Below are 22,587 nucleotides of genomic sequence, written 5' to 3'. Positions count from 1 at the left end.
GGCTCGCACTCAGTCGGGTTTCATTCATTCATCCACCCTTTATTTAGCCCGTGTTTATTCCACTTTATTTATGCACGTATTCATTCATTCATCTACTCATTCATTCATTCAATCATTCATGCATTGAATTAATCCACCCATATATATATATATATATATATATATATATATATATATATATCATCAGTTCATCAGTTTGTTTACGTCCTTCCTCACTTGTTTATATACTTAATTGTTTTGGTGTATTTTTTTATCTACTCACTGTTTATTTCTTTATTTTTTTGGACTGTTCATTCGTTCATTCATTCATCCATTCATTCATAAATTAATCCATTTAGCCACCCATTCATTCATTCACCTACCCTTTCACTTGTGTTTTTAGTTATTTCCCTATTTCTTTCAGTATTAAGGCCATTCATTCATCCATCCATCCATCCATCCATCCATCCATCCATCCATCCCTCCTCTCATCCATTCATTCATGTGTACATTCATTTGTTTATCTATTTATTCTGTCTTTCTTGTTTCTATTTATTTTATTGGTTTATGTGTTTTTGTTTGTTTGCTTGTTTGTTTTGTCCCATGCGTGCTTTTGTTTATTTGTTAATTTGTTTGCTCTTTCTTATTTATGTTTATTTAATTGGTTTATGTATCTGGTATTTAATCATTGTTTGCTTGTTTGTTTCTGTGTTTATTCGTTTGTTTTTTGGCCTGGTTATTCATTCATTCATTCATTCATTCATCCATTCATTCATTCTTTTGATTGTTGGCTCATTTGTTTCTTCAGTCATTCATTCGTTTGCTTGTATTTATTTAATCGGCTCATTTATGTTTACTCCTTGTTTGTTTTTCTGTCTGTCTGTCTGCTCATTTCTATATTTGTTTGTTTGGCCCAGTCATTCATTCATTTTTTTATTGTAACTTATGAAAGGTTGCAGGAGTCCAGCCCAGTCTATTGAAATATAATGGAGACGTTAATGGCTGTGACATTAAAAATAATGACAAGCTGTCACATGTTACTGACATTTCAGCTTAGGAGTCAGCAGCATGGATGTGAAGCCTCCTGAAAAGGAGTTTATGCAACAGACCGTAGGTGGCAGAAATAACACTGGAGAAAAACTACACTTATCTCAAAAGCCTGCTGCAGCATCAAGTGTGCCATCTCAACAATTCTCGGTCAACCTCGTCTCCCGGTCAGCTGTAACGCCTCAAACAGCGTCTCCCCCCTGTGTGCACCAGCCTGTCTCTTGTTCTTAATGTATTAATCCAGGCTGTTCTATTTATCCAGAATTGTCAGCCCTGCGTCTCCCTCACCATGTCACGGCCCTCTCTTTCCCACCGGCACAGAATTACGCTCAACTGCAAAGTCACAGGAAGGCGCCTGCGGGGGTCAAGCTACACATCAGCAAGCGTTTGTCCTTCATCTGATGCATGCCTTCATCCTCTAATTAAAAACAGCACTTTTGGTCAAGCGTTAATTGGCGAGGATGCTCATAATTCACTGTGAGTCCCTTGAGTGACCTGTGCCAGAGAAAATATGACTGGTCGTACTTTGTGCGTTCTTCATGCTGCGATGCCTCTGACCCAGACAGACAGAGACTGAGGCTCCGTACGCCACCGGCCTCCATGACATCAATGTCAACATAGGTTATTGTTTTTTTGTGACATTAAATCATCAGGCTCTCAGCACAGTGTCCTTTGCACTGGGTTTACTGATGCTCTTCTCTACTACAAAAAAAAACAAGTCTAGTTCTATAGTCTAGTGCAGGGGTCTTTATTTAAAATTCAGTAAGGTCCAGCTAGAGAAAACTTCCTCAAGCAAAGGTCCGGAACATCGTAATGTCTAACTTGCATCATGATTCAGTGACATATACTGTTTACTGAGGTAGCCTAGTAGGTATATCAGCATCTTATAAGTGAATAACTGAAAGTCAAATTATAAAAAGTACAAATCAGTGATATTTCAACATTTGTCAGTTTTCTCTTTTTAGAGCACGGCATGTGAAATAGCTTCTCTCTGACTCACTTTCTTCTCCGACTGCTGTTTCTTGCCTCATCCCTCTGCTGTGTGTGTGTCACTCATTCGAGTCTAAGTGTTCACCATAATGCACAGGCTGAGTAGCGTCACGTGTGATATGTACAACTCATGCAATTGGTCTGTGGGTCTCCGGCTGCTAAAGCTACCATAAAGGCTAGTAAAGTTACGCCAATTAAATTAGGACCACCCCATCAAAATTAAATCATTCTCCATGGTTTATTGGTTATAGGCCCAGGTCCGCATAGGACAGCGTGTGGGTCCAGACTCAGGCCGCAGTCCGTCTATTAGTAACCTCTGGTCTATTGACAGTGGTGAGCCACATAGATCCCTCTTTGCATGGGCCGTAGAACTGTAATAGCGTAATAGGGTGCCAAGCACTAGTGTAGTGGTGTGTACATGGAGGTATACAATGTATATCCACCTCTAAGTTTGAGGTTCGCATAAACACAACCAGAGACACATTTGCGTATACACTCACCAGCCACTTTATTAGGTACAATAATTGCTTGTTAACGCAAATAGCTAATCAGTCAATCACATGGCCGCAACTCAATGCATTTAGGCATGTAGAGGTGGTCAAGACAACTTGCTGAAGTGCAGACCGAGCATCAGAATGGGGAAGAAAGGTGATTTAAGTGAGTTTGAATGTGGCAGACAGGCTGGTCTGAGTACTTCAGAAACTGCTGATCTACTGGGATTTTCACAGGGTTTACAGAGAATGGTCCGAAAAAGAGAAAATATCCAGTGAGCAGCAGTTGTGTGGATGAAAATGCCTTGTTGATGTGAGAGGTCAGAGGAGAATGGGCAGACTGGTTAGAGATGATAGAACGGCAACAGTAACTCAAATAACCGACCAAAATCTCTGAGGAATGTTTCCAACATCTTGTTGAAAGTATGACACGAAGAATTAAGGCAGTTCTGAAGGCAATAGGGGGTCCAACCTTTTACTAGCAAGGTGTACCTAATAAAGTGGCCGGTGAGTGTATTTTGTGATACACTTTGACTTGACTTTTGGTCATAGTTACTGAGGAAAACCACAGGCAGTTGGTACTGCACCAAAGGGTGTGCCCAGGAGTGTTGAATCTCGAGAAAGAGCATAGAATCCAAGCAAACCCACAATCTCTATCCTCAAGGGATGAATATTGAAGGCAGCATAAAACACAGCCAGTATAGAACCAGCTCAGAGGACATTTGTACAGTTTGATGGCAAATGGGCAAGGGATCAAACTCCCTTACCTGTGCAGATGTGAGTGATGTACTCATGTGAAATAAGTAAATAGTATTTTCATGGCATTGTATTGGCTTATAGAACACTGTACTAGAGATCACATAGCACATAGGACATAGCACGACTTACTGGGAATTATTGAAATGAACTATATATAGATAGATAGATAGATAGATAGATAGATAGATAGATAGATAGATAGATAGATAGATAGATAGATAGATAGATATAACTCTGAGAGAGAATTTGGCACAACATCTAGTTTCTAAATGGCTGCCTGCTGCGTTCAGCTACATTTGTAGTTAATTGTTAAAAAGTTAATCTGTATATTTCACAGTAAATCAACAGATCTGTTACTTGGACCTGGATGCGGTTTGATGTATGTACAGAAAAGATTTGGGTGACTCTTTATTCTACTGTTTGTTGGCAATGTTAACTTCATAGCTCCATCACTGAACTAAAGAAACTAAATCTGGATATTAAACATGTTGGCTGATCAACTACATCTGAGGTAAGTGGAAAAATGTGTAAATTAGATTTTTGGCTGAAGCATTAAACCAGTTAATCATAAAGAAGCAGAGGCTGAGGTCAAGCAAAGGTTATTTTATTGTATAGATTGTGATACTTTCTCAAAAGAGACACAATAACATTGAATGTAATAATACAGTGAATATTATCTGTACACATAGTTAAGGACCACATTTTGCGTTATTTTTCACACATATTTGACTCAATATAAAATATGCTTAAAAATAAAAGTGTCTTGTTCATTTTGAGAGTGTGCCAGCAGACCCAGTACGCCTGTAAGTTAATGGTCTGTTTTTTCAATAATGCAATGTTTAGATGTATAATGTATAGATTTTGAACAGTAATATGTTAGTAAAGATCTTTTACCCATTTTAAAAAAGCTGTCCATGTTCTTTATAAAAATAAAACTCAGTAAAAGCAACATATTTGAGCTTCAGAGCGAGTCAGACCAATTTCCACTGGCCTGCACATCCCTAATCTAATTTCCATAAAGCTTTCCGTTGCCATTTGTAGTCCTATTTATTCATTAGCCATATTGATCTCCGCTGGCACGCCCTCTCTTGCTCATTCGGGCGGTCTGCTCTCAGATGAAAGCTTCTCTCCATCTCCTGAAAAGCACAGACTGACCCTCGAGTTCAGGCAGATTAACCAGCGCATTGTTTTCAAAGAGAAGCCAGTGACTGTATGCATTATTACTTTTGAGTATTTCACACTTGACTGATTGCGTGCTTCATTTCCAGCTCAGTACTGAGGGGTTCAGTCTGCTCTGCTTTAGTCCATGAAGCACAATCACTGCACAGCCTCTGGGGGAGCTGTTATCCTGTAATTGAACAGAGACTGATTGGGATATGTCTGCTGTTGTGCAGCAGGGTGGATTCAAGTGGGACACATCAGAATAGTCCATCAAACCCACATCAATTTCATTTCAATTGGGGTTTTATGTACATTTCTATTCAGAAATACGTTGATATCTGATTTCCCACCCCATCTACTTAAGAATGATCTGACTGCCTTGTCTCTTATTTTCAGCTTTGTACAGTAGGGCAAATATATTCAGGCGGTATCCTCCACATGCAAAAATGCATTTTGACAATTATGTACAATAAATACTGTAAACAGAGAATGTACTAAAAATTGCCATGTGAATTACTCATACTCATTGGCCAGTGTATCAGGTAAACCTACCATATTGATGCACTATGTAGGTTTACTATTACTGACTGTAGCCTATGTGTTGCGGAAGAATTCATCAGCCCCCTACAGTAACATCAATTTAGCGCACTTACAGTAACATCTAGGTAATGTTTATTCATATTTAGTACACCTACAACATCTTTGTAACGTTTACCCTTATTCAGCAAACATACGGTATCATCGATGTAAATTCATATTCAGCACTCCTACTATTATATTTATATAATTTATGTTCATTGTACACAAGCAGCAACATCTAAGCAATGTTTACTCATATTCAGCACACATACGGTAGCATCAACGTAAATTCATATTCAGTGCACCTGTAGCAACATCTAAGTAACATATATTCATATTCAACATCAACAGTTAATTTATATTTATCGCACCTACAGCAACATCTTATTAACATTTATTCATATAAAGCACACCTACAGCAACAACTAATTAGCATTTGTTTCATATTCAGCACACCTACGGCAACATCTAAATGAAGTTTATTCATATTTGGCATACTTACAGCAACATCTAAGTAACGTTTATTCATATTTGGTGCACCTTCTGCAACATCTAAGTAATGTTCATTCATATTCAGTGCACCTACAGCTACATTTAATTAACATTTATACATATTCAGTACACCTACAGCAACATCTAGACAATGTATATTATTCAGCACACATACACAACATCTACACAATGTTTATTATTCAGTACACATACACAACATCTACACAATGTTTATTATTCAGCACACATACACAACATCTACACAATGTTTATTATTCAGCACACATACAGCAACATCTAAGTAACATTTATTCACATTTAGTGCACTTACAGCAACATCTAAGTAACAGTTGTTGTCATTGGCTGACAAAAGCAACAAAGAATGTTTAACGTGAACTCACCCCGTTGTTGCTGTGGGAACGTATGTTGTCTTATGAGGTCTAATGAAAGTAACAAATTGATTTTGTGCATCAGGCATTTTAGATCAGAAATGCGCAAGGACATTTCCTTGCAAAGCAATTAGTCTTGGTAAGACAACTCCATCTTTCAGTTTTTCTTTCACATAGTTCAGTCCATGACGATGTATTTCATCTTGTGTGTACAGTAAGACTGCTTGGTCCTGAGGCAGTTCAGTCAGTGGCATCATGGAGAAAAATCACTGCAGTCCTGTTAAATATCAGCTACATCTCTCATTTTCACTTGCACTGTTCTTGAGTATCTGGCCAGCAAGACAGCCTCCATTCTCATCATTAATTAAACATGGCCCAACATCCCAATCGGGCTCCTCTCAAGCTTCCGGACTCTTTTCATTGCAATCATTTAATGTTTTTTACATCTCCTGGCTGCAGGGGCCCCAGCCTATTTGAAGCCCTAGGCAAAATTTTACATGTCGCCCTGACTGCAATTCCCCAAAACAAGAAAATCTTCATTATTAGACATGGTAATCATTTTCAGATATCAACCAGTCCTGATAACATGTACAATACTGTAGTACTTAGATAAGGGGAAGGAGAATCGAAGCAAAACAATTGAAGAAACTAACATTTTCAAAACTGAAGTTCAAAAATTATTAAAGATATTGAGGCAATGGGACCTTTAACAACCATGCAAGACCTGGTAGTCCACCAAAACTGTTCCCCTTAGATAAACAGTACATAAAGCTTTCAACTTTGAGAGAAAATTCAGCTTCATTCTTGCTTCAGATCTAAAAAAAAACCACAGGTATTTCTGTCCATCCTTCCACTGTGAGAAGACAACTCATTGCTATGGATCTGAAATATGTGTAGCCTTCAAGAAACTGTTACTAAGAAAAGAAAGAGATAAAAAAGATCAGATCAAACAAAGAAGCTGCTGACAGATGACTTCAGGGCCCAGACCTCAACATCATGAAGGTTTAAGGATCAGAGAGGATTAGTTTCTTGAGTAAGAGAATCAGACTGTATAACCAAGTTCTACCAATAAGACTCCAGAGACTAATATGTAGGAATAAAAACAGTTTAATCTCAATAATGTTTAACAATTCAATAGAAAACAATCAAGTTAAAGTCCTTGGCGTGGGCCCCGTCATCGGCCCAGGTCTTCAAATGTGTAGAGCAGAGGTCACTAATAGGTGGACCACGGTCTGAGTCTGGAACCAGATGCTCTCCATGTGGACCTGGACCTATAACTGATAAACTATGGAGAATTGTTTAATTTTGACGAAGTGGTCCCTTTTTAATCAGCATAGCTTTTCTAGCCTTTATGGTAGCTTTAGTGGCCCAGGAAACCCACAGACCAATCGCATACATTGTAAATATCACACATGAAGCTACTCAGCCAATCAGATTTGTGCATTACGATGAGCATTGAGACTCAAGTGACGGACATGCAGGGGTGAGGGATGAGGCAAAAAACATTTTACATGTTGTGCTCTAAAAAGAGAAAACTGACAGTAAATGTTGTTGAAATATTACTGAATTGTACTATATTTGATTTGACATTCAGTTGTTGACATAAGATGCTGATATACCTACTAGGCTACTTTGGTTTACAGTATATGGCACTGAATCATGATGCAAGTTAGACGTTATGATGTTGTGGACCTTTGCTTGAGGATATTTTCTCTAAATGGACCTTATTGAATTTGAATTAAATACTCCTGGTGTAGAGCCTCACAGATCCTGCCATATAGGGATGGCAGGGGGTGGAGCCTACCCCCTGGGCAACCGGGCGGGGACCAGCTAGTGGCGGTGGGGAGGAAGGAGAGCAACGACAAAATGTCAGCATCTGAAAGCAGCAAAGGAGGTATGTAAATCAAGCTATTTTAAACAGGTGGAAGCTTTTGATTGGTCAGAGTAATTAGTAACGTAGCATTGGAGTCTCCATAACAGAACTTTCACTAAAGACTGAACTTTATATCCCTGCAGATATATTTGAAAAAGTGAAAGCAAAACTAACGAAAGATAGCAACCAATACACAGCATTGTTTTATTGTGGGTTTGTGATGAAGGCATGTGAACAGACACTTCACATGATTTCAAATGTAGCGGTGGTGCTCCCTGCATGTTGCTGCCCCATGCAATTACTAAAGTTGCCAACACCAGAAACTACTACTACTACATGGCCTTTGCGTAGGCAGCTTTTCTGATGCCTGCCTTTTCTCCTGGGAGGAAAGGATGAGCAAAACTCTGAATACAAGTGAATCCAAGCATGTGCTGAATGTATTTTGCAGCTTTTGTGTCGTGACCTTTCGAGGGGCGATGACATTCAGATACTGCAATGTATCAGATTCACAACTGCAATGTGTATAAACTCAATTTGCCTATGAATTGTGTTACTAAAAGGTGTTCACTAAGACCAGATTCCGGGTCAATATACATCTGCCACTGGCTGCTTTGAGGCCCACCTGCTTTATAGATCTACTGTATACAGTACTGCGCAAAAGTTAGAGGCTACCCTCCATTTATGTAGCTTTCAGCATAAAAAACATATATAATATTGTCTCTATTGAAAGAGCAACATGCATCTCCAAAATGGTAACTTTATAGGAGAGAGAAAAATGGCTTTTTATTTGTATTATTATTTTACTATTATAATTTTTGATGTATTTCTTTTCTCAATAATGGCTTCACGACAGCTATACATCTTTTCAGACCCATATTGTTGATTTCTCTTCTCATAATGGACGGATAGACAGAAACAGCGTAGATTTCTTCAGATCTGAGACGAGAATGGAGCTTGATTTTCTCTCCGGGATGAAAGTAGAGGTGGTGACAGTTTTGGAGGTCTACCAGGTCTTTTGAAGTCCTATTTTCTCAATATCTCTTAATAATTGATCTCCAGTTTTAGAAACTCTTGTTTTTTTCTCACTTATTTTCCTTTGACTTTCCCTATCATTATGCAAGTGGGTTATTTTAAAGCAGCATTATGTTACAATTTTGCCATGAAATAACAGCTTCAAAGTCACTTTGATGGTTCACTGACTTCTTATAGTGAGGATACCATCTCTGTCATTGCCACTCTGGGCCTGAATGCCTGCTTTAGCGCTGTATAACTTTGGAGGAGCAGCACAATAACCTTTCACTTATGGCACCATGTCACATAACAACAACTACTGATTCAGCAATAAGAAGCTAGCTGGGTATTCTCAGCAAGGACATCATGGCAGAGAAGTAAACCTCAGACTGACTTTTAATAAATCAGTCAATAAGTTGCCCTTCATTAATCCCACAACAGAGAAATTCACCTCCACATTTAACCCATCCATGCAGTGAAAAACCACATACACACTAGTAAACACACACACTAGGGGGCAGTGAGCACACTTGCCCAGAGCAATGGGCAGACCTGTCAATGGCGCCCAGGGAGCAATTAGGGCTTAGGGGTCATGTACTGTCGGCTCACGGGATCGAACCGGTGACCTTCTGGTCATAAGAGTGGTTCCACGACTGCCCCCAATTTTACTTGTTGGCAAGACCTAAAAGAGATAAATGGATGTAAGATAATGGCAAGGCTAATTGGAAAACAATGAAAATCCTGGTCATTTTTTTGTCAATCTCATGACAAATAAGCCTTGAAAGTTTCCAACCTCCAGTAATAAAACCCTGTAATGTTACTCTACACCATGAGTCGACATGATGCTTTCTCTTCTGCTTCTGAAGTCCAATTCCATCTCGCTGGCAAAATCCAACTTCCGGTCACGTGCAGTCGTCTCACGCTACAGATTTACACATATAAACAGCCAAAGTCGCACATGTAAACTGCAGCATCCATATGTCTGAGTGAGGCGTGTGAATGTGAACGGGAGTCGGATTCTGCGGCTCATCAACAAATTAAATGTACAGCTGTTCTTGAGGGGGGCTCAAGGCGCAATTTGACCTTACAACAGCGGTGAAAAAGTGAAATACACTCTGCAACTGTAGAGGGAGCCCTAGAGTAAGACATACCAATTTTCCCTTAATACAGCTTTAATTCAAATCTTCTTCGCAATGTGTTAAAAAAAGTCATAACTCATACTAAATGGCCATTTTTACTGGAAATTAAATAAACATCACTTCTGAGTATTGCACAGAACTGCAGATGAACAATTTATCTGATGTCAATTCCTCAATGGTCAGTTTCTTCCCAGCTGAGCAGATATTGCTTGGATGGTAGGTCATTCTCAGCACAACAGTGATGCTAGCATGGTAGTGTGTGTGATGCTGGAATGACTGTATCAGGCACAGAGTGGTGCCCCATCCCCAAAAAATCCAAGCAAGAGTGGCTCTGTGGTCAGTAAATGACCACAGATGAAGGGCTAGAGAATAAGTTATGTCTCTAACTGTACAGCTGGAAGGTAGAGGTTTCTAATAAAGTGGCTGATGCGTGTAAACTGTTCATTTTGGTTTGCTAGAAGATAATATTGCTTATATTACTGCAAATGATGCTTATTCAAAGATATACATGTACCCGTACAAACGTTCAGCTCGCAAAACTAATATCTCGCTTTTTCATTAATTTCTGGTTTAATCGAGCTTGTCCAGGGAGAATTGTTCTCCAAAACCTACCTCCTCCCAGCAGGACCTTGCTGATTGACTCTCAGAATAATGTAGAGTTCAAATTTGCATGGTCATTTTTTGGCTGCACAGCTAAAAAGCCAGAGGCAATTAAGTGCCAACTCAGGGGAGCAATGCATCACTCTCCTATTTAAACTGAGCGCAACTTCACCTTGCAGTATGTAATTAGCTACGAATCGCAATCTTAGTGTTTTCCCTACACACTAAACTCCACTTACAATCTCATCAGTTCTTCATTTGAGACACAGAATAGATGAGCTGTAATCAAGACTCTCATTTCTTTCTGCTTCTTGATTATGACGACAGAAAATAAACAATCAGAAGACAAGCCTGAAATTGTTTTCAGTCAGTCTCATTTGTACACATTCCTTCCTAAATGAGTCATAATAATATTGTACTCTGTGTACATAAAATGTAGTCATAATCTGTGTAATCCTGGCACTTTACCACTATCCATCATTCACGTTTTGCTATTGATAGGATTGATCCTTTAATAAGGATCTCCATGCTGTGGTCACATTCATTTTGTAGAAATTCTACATGACAAACTTCCATTCTCAGCAAAAAAAAAAAAAAAAAAGGAATATTATGCACAGTTTGGTTGGAATTTGCTTTATTTTAGATTTGTTGTTTTTATAGATAGATTTTTAGATATGTTTTTTTTAAAGCTTTTGTTTTCTGGCAGAAGTCATAGTTTGAATTATGAAAGCAAATTAACATTCAACCCAGTAACTACACTAACCATTCTAAGTGTTAGTGGCTAACACGAAGGAATTTAACCAATTAGCCTTTAGTTTTTTCTTAAGTTTCTTAATTATAGGCTTTAACCATTTAAGCAATGTTAGAAATAGTTGCCTAACATTATGGATACAACTGTGTGCTTTTAGGCTTTAGACATAACGTTCAAAATTCTAGCTAGCTTGCCCACTGGTAGTCGAACAGGCACATCTAGAAAGACATTGGTTTGTGTGGATTGTGCAGGTTTGGCTTAGTTGCATTGAAACGATTCCACCCAATTGGAATCCAGCAGTGGAAACATGACAGTGCAAGAAACTCTCAATGAAAACGACCCAGCAAAAGAAACACAAGGGTTAAAGATGCCCAGGGGGAAATGATCTGACCAGGATTTCCTTCTCTATGGTATCTATGTAAGATCTAAGTAGCCCTAACCAGGCAGCCATGCTAGCTCCTCCACTGGTTAGGACTTCAGGAACTAAACTGGAAGTCTAACATAATTAGGAAAGAACAGATGGTTCGATTTCCAGTGGGTGGGACCAGTACATGCTGACTGCATGTACAAGTGGTAGCCTGTATGTTTGTCACATGCCAGAAACAGTGGCTCTTTACCAAAGTAGTCACTGTACTGCCACGAATATGGTATGTGCTGCTGGAGTTTTTAAATACCTCAGTGTTACTGCTGGCCTGAGAATAGTCCCCCAACCAAGTATACAGCCAAAACCGGCCTGTGGGCAGTGTCCTGTGACCACTGATGAGGACAAGGTAGGGGTGTCTAATAGAGTGGGCAGTGAGTGGACACAGTGTTCAAAAACTCCAGCAGCCCTGCTCTGTCTGATCCACTAAGATCAGCACAACACACACTAACACACCACCACCATGTCAGTTTTACTGCAGTGCCGATCCACCACCCAAATAGCACCTGCTCTGTGAGGGTCCATGGGGGTCCTGACCACTGAAGAACAGGGTAAAAGGGGGCTAATAAAGAAACAGATGGACTACAGTCTGTAACTGTAGAACTACGAAGTGCACCTATACAGTAAGTGGAGCTGATAAAATGGACAACGAGCACAGAAACAAGGAGCTGGTCATAATGATATGACTGATCGGCGTATACTTTGTGCCTACATGCATGGTATGGTTATAGGCTTAAAGCATGTATCTCCATGTCCGTCAACACTGTGAAAGCTTTTCAGCCCTCACTTCTGCCTTGTCACAAGAAGCAGTGACATCTGTAGCTTGCAGATGGTGTGTGGCGACGTTGGGGCTTGCTGACGCCCAATACTATTCCCCCTCGAAAGGGGCTGAGAGCACAAAATTGTAAATCCTTTCTGTTTGAGTGAGCAGGGGGCCTTCCAGGGAGGGACAGATGTTAATTTATCTTCATTACCCACTCAGGGCTAGCCTTCTGAGCTACACTGCTCCGCAATTGACTACGGCACACTACTCCTTGTACCAATCTCTGAGGCGATGAGGGATAGCTGACTGGATCCTCCAACTGCATCACTTCCCCCATGCCCTACTCAGTCACGCTTAATTGGTATGATGCCTGTTTTAATCGAATGGCTTTTTTTAATTTGGTGCATTTGGGGTGCACTGAATGTCTCGCCAGTGCACGTTTGTTATACGGTGCATTTTATATGCATAGATTACGTGTTTACAAGATTTCACCGAAAATAACTCGTACTGGTTCAGGGCTTCTCAGGCAGAGAAGGTTGTGAAAAAATAATTTCACACATTTATGGAAGCGTTAAAAATAATGCATTAAATAATAAACTGTTTGTGCAGTTCTGCGTTTTATGAGCTGTTTTTGAGTGATATGTGCATGTTCCCGCTTTCATAGTCAATAAACATCAAGAAATGTGTTCTGGGCAGCAAAACCATGTGCCATCCTTCACTACCATATTCATAGTGTCCACGTGATAAACTCAATGTGACCGAGAAAATGTGATGTATTTCAGTGAATGCTACAGGCATGACTGCATATGTGTGAAAACAGCTCATGTTTGACCTACCTTGATGAGTTCACATGATTCACTGAGGCCACCCCTGTCGCATCCAATCCACTTATGGTTAACAGATGGTCAGGTATAAGAGGAATCCTGTTGAAACTGGCTCTAAAGTTGCAATATAGTCCATTAATTCGGTTGTCCAGTCGATATAAACATGAGAAGTAATTTAGCTTCCAGCCAAAACAAGGCAGAAATGCCAACACACAATTTTGATTGAGCTCAATAAGAAGCTTGTTTACATGTAAAAAAACACATTTTATTAAGGGCCACAATCATTTCTGTTTCAGTGAGCAGGGGCCCTTCCAGGAAGGGACAGATGTTTATCCTGAGGTCCACAGATGGTAATTATGTGGGTTTATGTACCAAAAATAATAATCATTAATTGTTTTAATTTATATAACTACATTGCAACCTTCTACAGCATTTTAAACATGCTGTTTTAGTTACTGGGCCTTAAAGACGGACATTAGCTGTGCTCTGATTGGTTGCCCTGACACTGATGAAGCGTGCCTTACTAATTTAATGTGAATGGGTGGCAATGGATATATGTAAATACACTCGCAGAAGCAATGAATTGAAAACAGGCCTAGTTCCATACATGGATCATATGGACTGGAGAGTTTTTTGTCATTTCTTTTCTTATTTCATCTTTTTGTTCATAGATGTTCTCTTACTACACTACCAAACATGCATTGCACAAATGCATCATACGCCCATTGTAAATCCCTTAGATGTCAACAAATCCTGACTGGTATTCTAGCTACTGATCTATAGGCTGAAACAGGGATGGACAACTCCAGTCCTGAAGAGCACAGCTTGGTGGTTTCCCTGCTCAATCACACCCACTTAACCTGGCAATTAACAGATGAGTGTGATCAGGTGTACTGGTACAGGTAAATCATCAAACTGTGCTGGACACCAGTCTTACAGGACCAGAGTTGTGCAACCCTGGGCTAAAAAATACAACCAAGCCACCATTAGTGTGACTCCAACAGATTCTGTCTTTTTTCAGCACAAAATATATTTCAGAGACAAGCTTTGACCTTTTTATCCAAGTAAAACGAAGCCACACTAAGGTGCAGATGCTAATTAGAAACTTTTATAACTAACTCACACCAAAGCAGTTATAGTTTTCAAAAGTTCCTCCTTCCTTCAAAATGCATCATCAAAAATGAGGTTTTTGAGGTTTTAAACTCCCTAAATTCCCTCCCAACAGACTACAGTGGCATCATTGTGGGATGTAAGTACACTTGCAACAGATTTTTTAGCATTTTGTATGAAGTATACCTTTAAAGATATATTAAACATGATGTGGCAAAATGTTTACATAAACAGGTTTCAATCAGCCAGTTCCAATTCATCCCAAAAGTGCTCAGTGGGGTTCAGGTACTGTGCCACTGGAGTTCCTCCACATCAAACTCATCAAACCATGTCTTTATGGGCTCTAAATGATCTTTGTACACTGTAGCACTAACACAACCCTTCACTAGAACTAAGGGGCTGAGCCCAAACCCTGAGAAACAGCCCCAGCCCATTATTCCTCCTCCACATTCCACATAGTGATCTTAGGCTTGTGTTCAGCTGCTTCCGACGCAGAGTTCTTGTGCTGATGTTGCTTCTAGAGGTAGTTTGCAACTGATCCAACAATGGGTAGGTCTTTCTTGCATGCTATATGTTTCAGCACTTGGTGGTCTTTGTGTGGTCTACCGCTTCATGGCTGAGCTGCTGTAGCTCTTATATACTTCAATTTCACATTAATAACAGCTGACGGGAGAAAATCTTGCAGGATCAAAATTTCACAATTTCGCAAAGATGACATTTCTAAAGTCACTGAGCTCTTTAGTATGACCCATTCTACTGCCAGTATTCATCTACAGAGACTGCATGACTATGTGCTTGATGTTGTACACCTGTTAACAATGGGTGTGGCTGAAGCAGGTGAACTCAGTCCACATACTTTTGGCCATATAGTGTATATCTTTTTACAACTTTATTTATAGGAACCATATAAACTAGGTAGTACCTTTTTAACTTAAACAATGTGTACATACTAAACTAAACTGAATAAAGTTTCCATTTCATGGGCACTTTAACAGAGATTGGAAAAAAACTCTAATTACAGAAGGTTATAGTACAGAATGCACATTTGTGCAGTTGGCCAGCTTGGATTACCATAAGCCAAAAGAAGTCAAATAACCAACTAATCATTTTAATTATGCTAAACAATGAACATGCAATATGTTTGATCCTCTTATAGGCAGTGTAACTCTATATACGCAGTTCCAGTAAAGATGGTTATTTCTATTGACTTTCAGTGTAACATTAATTAGACTGACATTTCGCTAATGAGCATGGATACACCACATAGGAGCACTCTGAAAGAAGCCTGGAGGAAAAAATGTCCGACAGCACGATATCGCATTCCCCACAGGCGGGATCGAGGCAAGGGACCAATCATTTCACATCTCCTGACAGGGCTGCATGTGATGAGTGAGGATGCCTCCAGAAACAGTGAGAAGGAGAGAAATGTGGACTCAGTGGGACCCCATTGTGGGGCCACGCTCCACTGAGACACAGATGGCACCCGCCAAAGGAGCGGCGAGATCCAGCCGAGGCGGCCAAACACACTGCCTTTGATGTTGACTTTTGGGTGGAGGAGAAGGTGTGACTTCTCTCTGGGCTTTTCTTCATGACTGCTTTCACAGTGAGACCAAACCCGCTGTATTCTTTCACTAATGAGACGTGAGAATAAATGCTGCCCTTGTTGCTGTCCTTGTTTAAAAATAAATGAGTAGACACACCGATATACTATTAGACAAGATGATCTTTGATAGCAGGTTAGTGTGCATGCATGGTGTTAGTGAATTTCTTGAAGGGACAAACTATACCTCTTCCTTACACACTAAAATATAGGGCTGTCATTGATTTTGTTAATGATTGAGTAAACTAGCAATTATTTTTTATGATTAATTTAAAAAGTCAAAAGGCCAAACAATAAAAATGCACTAAATTGAACAATGACAAACCATGCATAGCTTTTCAAAGAGTCCAAAATAAGCAATCCAAACCTTTTATGGTACCAGATATGAGCTTGTGAGAACAAGGACAACTATAAGAATTTGTTGGCTAAATGTAGACATGCCACCTTATTAAAGTGGAACTGCACTAAATAGAACATTTCTAACCCTATCCAATGTCTCATGAAAGCGGATCTCATAGCATAGGCCACGGTGTGCTCATCAATTGTCCAATGAACAACAAGCCTGTTGTTAGCCTGTGGAGGTAATGTGAGTTAGCATTACTGAAAAAAATGTCCACCAAAAAACTCCAATCAAACATGTAGATTAAAATTACATCTTGCGAGGAAAACAGTTCCATTTGGTAACAATATTGTTCTGCTAGAGTTACTGTATTCCAGATATTAAAACAGCATGGACTAGAAGAATCTGGGGATGGCTTTTACCCATGTTTGTGGCAGATTTTACTGAAATCCAGCACCAATATTTTAATAGGTTGATCCCAGACATGGACTCTCGTTCTGAGATCATGCGTGGTCCCACAATACTATTTTAAACCTACAGTTTAATATGTTAATAATTTAATATGTTAACAATTATGCTGTATTTTGCAGCACAAAGCTGTATCCCTCAGCCTTATCAGTTTGACAGAATTCATATTTAGCATTTCTGTAGTAATACAGCATGCATTCTGCTAATACATTACACAACCACTGGGAATCCCTATGATGCCAGCCAATCATGACTGCTAGCCTGGTGGACTGCTATCTAAGTTGGGACAGGGGCAACAAAAGGCTAGTAAAGTTGACTAGTACCTGCTGGTCACAATTTGGTATAAAAGAGCATCTCAGAGAGGCTGCATCCGCAAATGCCAGTTAAAAGTCTAAAATGCTAAGAAGAAACCAAATATAAACAGGATCCAGAAATGCTGTCACCTTCTCTGGGCCCAAGCCCATTTAACATGGACTGAGGTGAAGTGGAAAAGTGTCTTGTGGTCTGACAAATCAACATTTGAAAATCTTTATAGAAATCATGGACACTGTGTCCTTTGGGCTAAGGACCACTCAGCTTGTTATCAGTGCACACTTCAAAAGCCAGTATTCATGATGGTATGGAGGGCATTAGTGCACACGACATGGGTGATGTGCACATCTGTGAAGGCACCATTAATGCTGAACCTATATATATATATATATATATATATATATATATATATATATATATATATATATATATATATATATATATATATATGTGTGTGTTTTGGCAACATATGCTGCTATCCAGATGACGTCTTCTTCAGGGAAGGCCTTGACTATTTCAGCAAGACAATGTCAATCTACATTAAAAATGTCTGGGTGTTAAAATGACCTGCTTGCAGTCCAGACCTGTCACCACCGATAACATTTGGCGCATGATGACATGAAAAATATGTCAAAGGAGACCCAGAACTACTGAGCAGCTGAAATCCTGTATCAAACAAGAACATGAAAACATTTCACTTTCAAAACTACAGCAGTGTCTTCTCAGTTCCCAAATGCTTACAGTGTTTTTAAAGGAAGAGATGATGAAACACAGTGGTAAACGTGCTCCTGTCCCAACTTTTTAGGAACGTGTTGTTGCCATCAAATTCAAAATGGTCACATATTTTTCAAAAAACAACAAAATGTCTCAGTTTCAACATTTGATATGTTGTCTTTATAGCATTTTCCTTTAAAAATATGGTTTAGATGATCTGCATATCATTGCATTCTATTTTTATTTCCATTTTACACAACATCCCTACCTTTTTGGAAATGTTGTTGTATATGTAATATAATAAACATTAAAGTAATAAATAAAAAAATATAAAATAAAAAACAGCCCATCCTCAAAAATGCATTCCAAAGCAGTTGTAGTTTTTCAACAGTTCCTTCCACCTTTAAAATACATCAGAAAGGGTTTCCCATTCTTTAAGTCAGAAAATGTTACTATTTTAGCAACTAACCATTGCAGAGTCATCAGGTTTTTGATTAAATGTTACTTTGATTACTTTTTCAATCAGTTAATCAAGCTTATTTAAATAATCATGACAGCCCATGTAGAAAACATGCCCATAAAAAAGAAGCCTTGCTGAAATCTCAACTTCCAAAGAAGCAGAATTGGGTTTTACAACTGCAGATGGTGAGGCGCATTATCATGCCTAGGAAATGTGAGCAATCTCTCTTTATTGCCCAGCAGATGCTGACTAGATAGAACAGCTATATTCTAATTTGAATGGTAGATTGGCACTTTTCATTGATGACTGTGGAAACATCTGCAGGACGGGGTTATTTATGTATGCAGGAGAAGACTTAAAAATCGCTCTTCCAAAGATAAAAGATTATGGCCCTATTTAAAACGAGCAGAGACAACAACAAGAGTCTAATTACAGTGTGGATTAATCTGAGATTTCAGGCATGACAAGGCTTAAAATCCACTTACTTCAGAGGACGCTGAAAGCAAAAACGCAAAGCAGGACCGAAGTGCTTTGATGAGATGCATTATCAAAGCGAGCGTAACCTCTGTTACTCAGGCTGCCCAGTCATACATAAAAGACTGCACTGTTTATCATTTAAAGGCTTGGTTTGACCTACTGATCCGAGACACGACTAACACCTGTGGAAATCAGTAAGTCTGTTTTTAAGGATGTGGAGCATAAAACAATATTACTCATCTAAATTTGCAGACTAAAGTAGTGCAACCATCTAAGTGTTAGTTTGCGTGAATTCCTGATGACACCACAGTCGTCCGTTGTCAGGACTCCAAACCACCAAATTTGGCCTCACACTCTGTTTGTCCCAGTGTGGGCATCTGTTAGCTGACCTAACAGAACTGGAAGTTGGTGTTCTCCTCCAAGCATGTTGAGCTATCCAGTGACATTGTGTTGTGGTGGTACCTCACATGTCTTAGAGGAAGCACATGCTAGTATCCCAACTTGGTAGCATCGTATGGCAGGGGAAGAACTAGCAGGTCAGAAGAGGCGAAGATTAATTTTGGAGGGTTATAAACAAGGATTATACTCCTGGGTTCTTCATCATAGGTGCACAAATCTGGTCCTGTATCCAGCACAGTTTGGTATTTCCCTTGACAATTAACAGATGAGTGTAATCAGATGTGCTCGAGCAGGTAAATTACCAAAGTGCACTGGAAACTCTCCAGGACCAGAGCTGTGCACCCCTGCTCAATATTCTAAAACAATAAAGGTGCCAAAATGAGTTCTAGATTTTGAGTCAACCTGTATGTCCAAGCAAACAACCACATACAGGGAGAATTACTTGGAAGAGGCCCAATAACTCTCTCAAGGATGAATCAATCTGAACCAAATAATGTGCAATGACCTGCTCAGTATATGGAGCTTCGAACAAGCCAGGATGCCCCCGTGTCAGAGCGATGGGGTAGGCGCCAGACAGCCTTTGCAACATTTATCCTCCATTTGTAACTTCCAGGTAGATAACCCCGTAACCCTTCATGAGTCTGGATTAAACCAGATGTCACTTTCAGCATTGCATGTAATGCAATCAGTTACACATTTGTCAAGGTATGTATTCATCATAGGTATGTTATTTGGTTCAGATTGCTTCATCCTAATGGGAGTTACAACAGAATATTCTGGGCCTCTTTTAAGTGAATCTCCCTGTAAAATCCCTTGCTATAAAATGGATAGTTCCAGTCCTAAAATCCAATTGGCTGAATAGCATTAAAAAGTACTGTAAAATACCCAATATATGCACATCTGAGCTGCTCACAACAATCAAATTCTATATTAGATGGGTGGATGGGTGGGTGGATGGGTGGATGGGTGGGTGGGTGTGTGGGTGGGTGGATGGGTGGATGGGTGGGTGGGTGAGTGGATGGGTGGGTGGGTGGGTGGATGGGTGGCTGGGTGGGTGGGTGGATGGGTGGCTGGGTGGGTGGGTGGATGGATGGACGGATGGACAGACAGATAGACACAGTAAACAGCAAAACAAGAGCAAAATGAACAGGAGCAAAAGTTTTGTCTTACAGTATTTACAGATACATACATATAAAGATAAATAATAGAATAAAATAAATCAAAATATATTAAAAACAATAAAAATAATGTTGCAGTATAAAAATAATAAGTAAATTGCATAAAATACTATGCAGTTGACAGTATATTGGTGCACGTCCCTTCCAGTGAATGAACTACTGACTATGGACTGTAGCAATAATGTTAGCAGTTGTGCAAGATGACATTTACAAATGCATAAATAAAGTGACAGTGCAATATGGAATATGTATGTAGGAATGTAGGACTCAGAGGAATGTTTAATCAGAGTGGCAGTACGTAGTAATATGAGTGGAGAGATGTAATTTAATGTCTAGCTGGTGCCCAGTCAGCCTGTCCTGTCAGTGGCTCAGTGTACTGTAATGTCCCGACACAGTGACAAGGTTCTGTACAGTGCGATCGCTGTTGGTACAAATGACCTCCTGTACCGTTCCTCACTACAGCAGAGTGAGTCTGCTGATGAAGATGCTCCGCTGTCCGACCAGTAGGTCATGAAGGGGGTGTGATGTGTTGTTATTATTGCTCTGTCTGCACTTCAAAAGGGGGTTACAGCAGGCTGTGCAGAGAGTGAGCAGAGCTTGTTACTCTGACGTAGCAATTTATTAATTTCTTACTTTATCTAATTTATGAATCTAACTCTTGTGTTTTATCACCATGATGCTATTTTGTGATGACACACTCCCTCTTGTGCTCTATAGCATAAATAACACACCGGTTAAATGTGTAAAACCTATAGCTTATTTTTCCAATATGTTAAACTCAGCAACAATAACAAAATGTTCTTGTGTTCTAAAAATGCCCAGGTGTGTTAAAAGTAAGTTGATGCAACAGTGTTAGAGTTTGGCTTAAGTTTAGTACGAGGGTTTAGGTTTAGGGTGTGAGTTGAGGTTAGGGTTAGGCCATGGTTTAAATTTATGAAAAATGAAGGTAAATTTAATAGATAATTAATAGAACACAAGTTAAATGCAAGATGTTACCCATTTTGCCACCTACACCGCTGGTACTGACAGCAGGAGACTCTCTCAGGACAGCGCTGGGTTGGGGTGGTCAAACTCCTATTTCTCTTATATCCCACTGCAGAGCGCAGCACTAAAATAGCAAACTTTATGATGCCTTTGTAGTTCCATCACAATTTTCCTTTGACTTCATTTGGCACATGCTGAGAGCCGATAATTGCAGCTCAGCCTGAGCTCAGTTACTGTATCTACTGAATCTAGGGACACATAATTTGATAGCAGAAAGAAAACTGGAAATGGTGTCATTATGAGTTTATCGGATTGATGATTAGGGTTAGGCATCGCTTAAACGTTTTAAAAAATGGTGCCAATCATGTTTCAATCACTGCGCCAGTATCAATACAGCATGAAATAGATCCCAGAGTACAATACTCTTTCCTCAGTATTTTATTTTATTTAGTAGTAGTTATTCGCATGAGAGCTATGTTGAATATACACTATATGTCCAAAAGTTTGTGGACACCTGCCCATGAATGTTTCTTCTGAAATCAAAGGGAATAATAGAGAGTTCGTCCCCCCTTTGCTGCAGTAACAGTCTCTACTCTTCTGGGAAGGCTTTACACTTGATGTTGGAACATTGCTCTGAGGATTGGAATGCATTCAGCCACAAAAGCAGAGTGAGGTCAGGCACTATTGATGGATTGTTTGTTATGGATCATGCCCAAATCATCCTAAATGTTTTGGGTGGAACTCCATCACTTCAGAGACTACAATTCCACTGGTCCATAGCCAAATGCTGGGATGGTTTATATTCCTCTACTGGACACTTAGCATTGGGCATGATGGCTTTAGGCTTATGTATAGCTGCTTTTTCTTTTGGCAATGCTTTTTTTGATGGACAGTAAGGGTCCACATTAAAGGGGATTCACCCATTACACGGTGCTTGAATACTTTTGGACATGTACACTGTTAAAATTTTTTCCTCAATGATTCTTTAGTGGAGATAATAAGTAGACAATGGCTCTCCATATAACCATGAACACCCAAAGAACCATTTGCATGCTTAAAGGGTTTTCTACATGGTGAAATGGTTCTATATAGAAACAGAGAGGGCTTTTCTGTTGTTGCAAGCTTGACATGTTAACAGTACAAGAACCCGTTTTGGTGTAATGCAAAGAACCATTTGAGCATGCAAATGGTCCTTTGAGTGTTTGTGGATCTATAAAGAACTACTTCTATAGTAAAGAAGAATTTAAAAATGATCTTTTCCAAGAGTGTAGTGTAG

This window comes from Pygocentrus nattereri, chromosome 7 (genome assembly GCF_015220715.1).
Source record: "Pygocentrus nattereri isolate fPygNat1 chromosome 7, fPygNat1.pri, whole genome shotgun sequence".
In the NCBI taxonomy this organism is placed as follows: Eukaryota; Metazoa; Chordata; class Actinopteri; order Characiformes; family Serrasalmidae; genus Pygocentrus; species Pygocentrus nattereri.
This window is presented reverse-complemented; position numbering follows the sequence as displayed.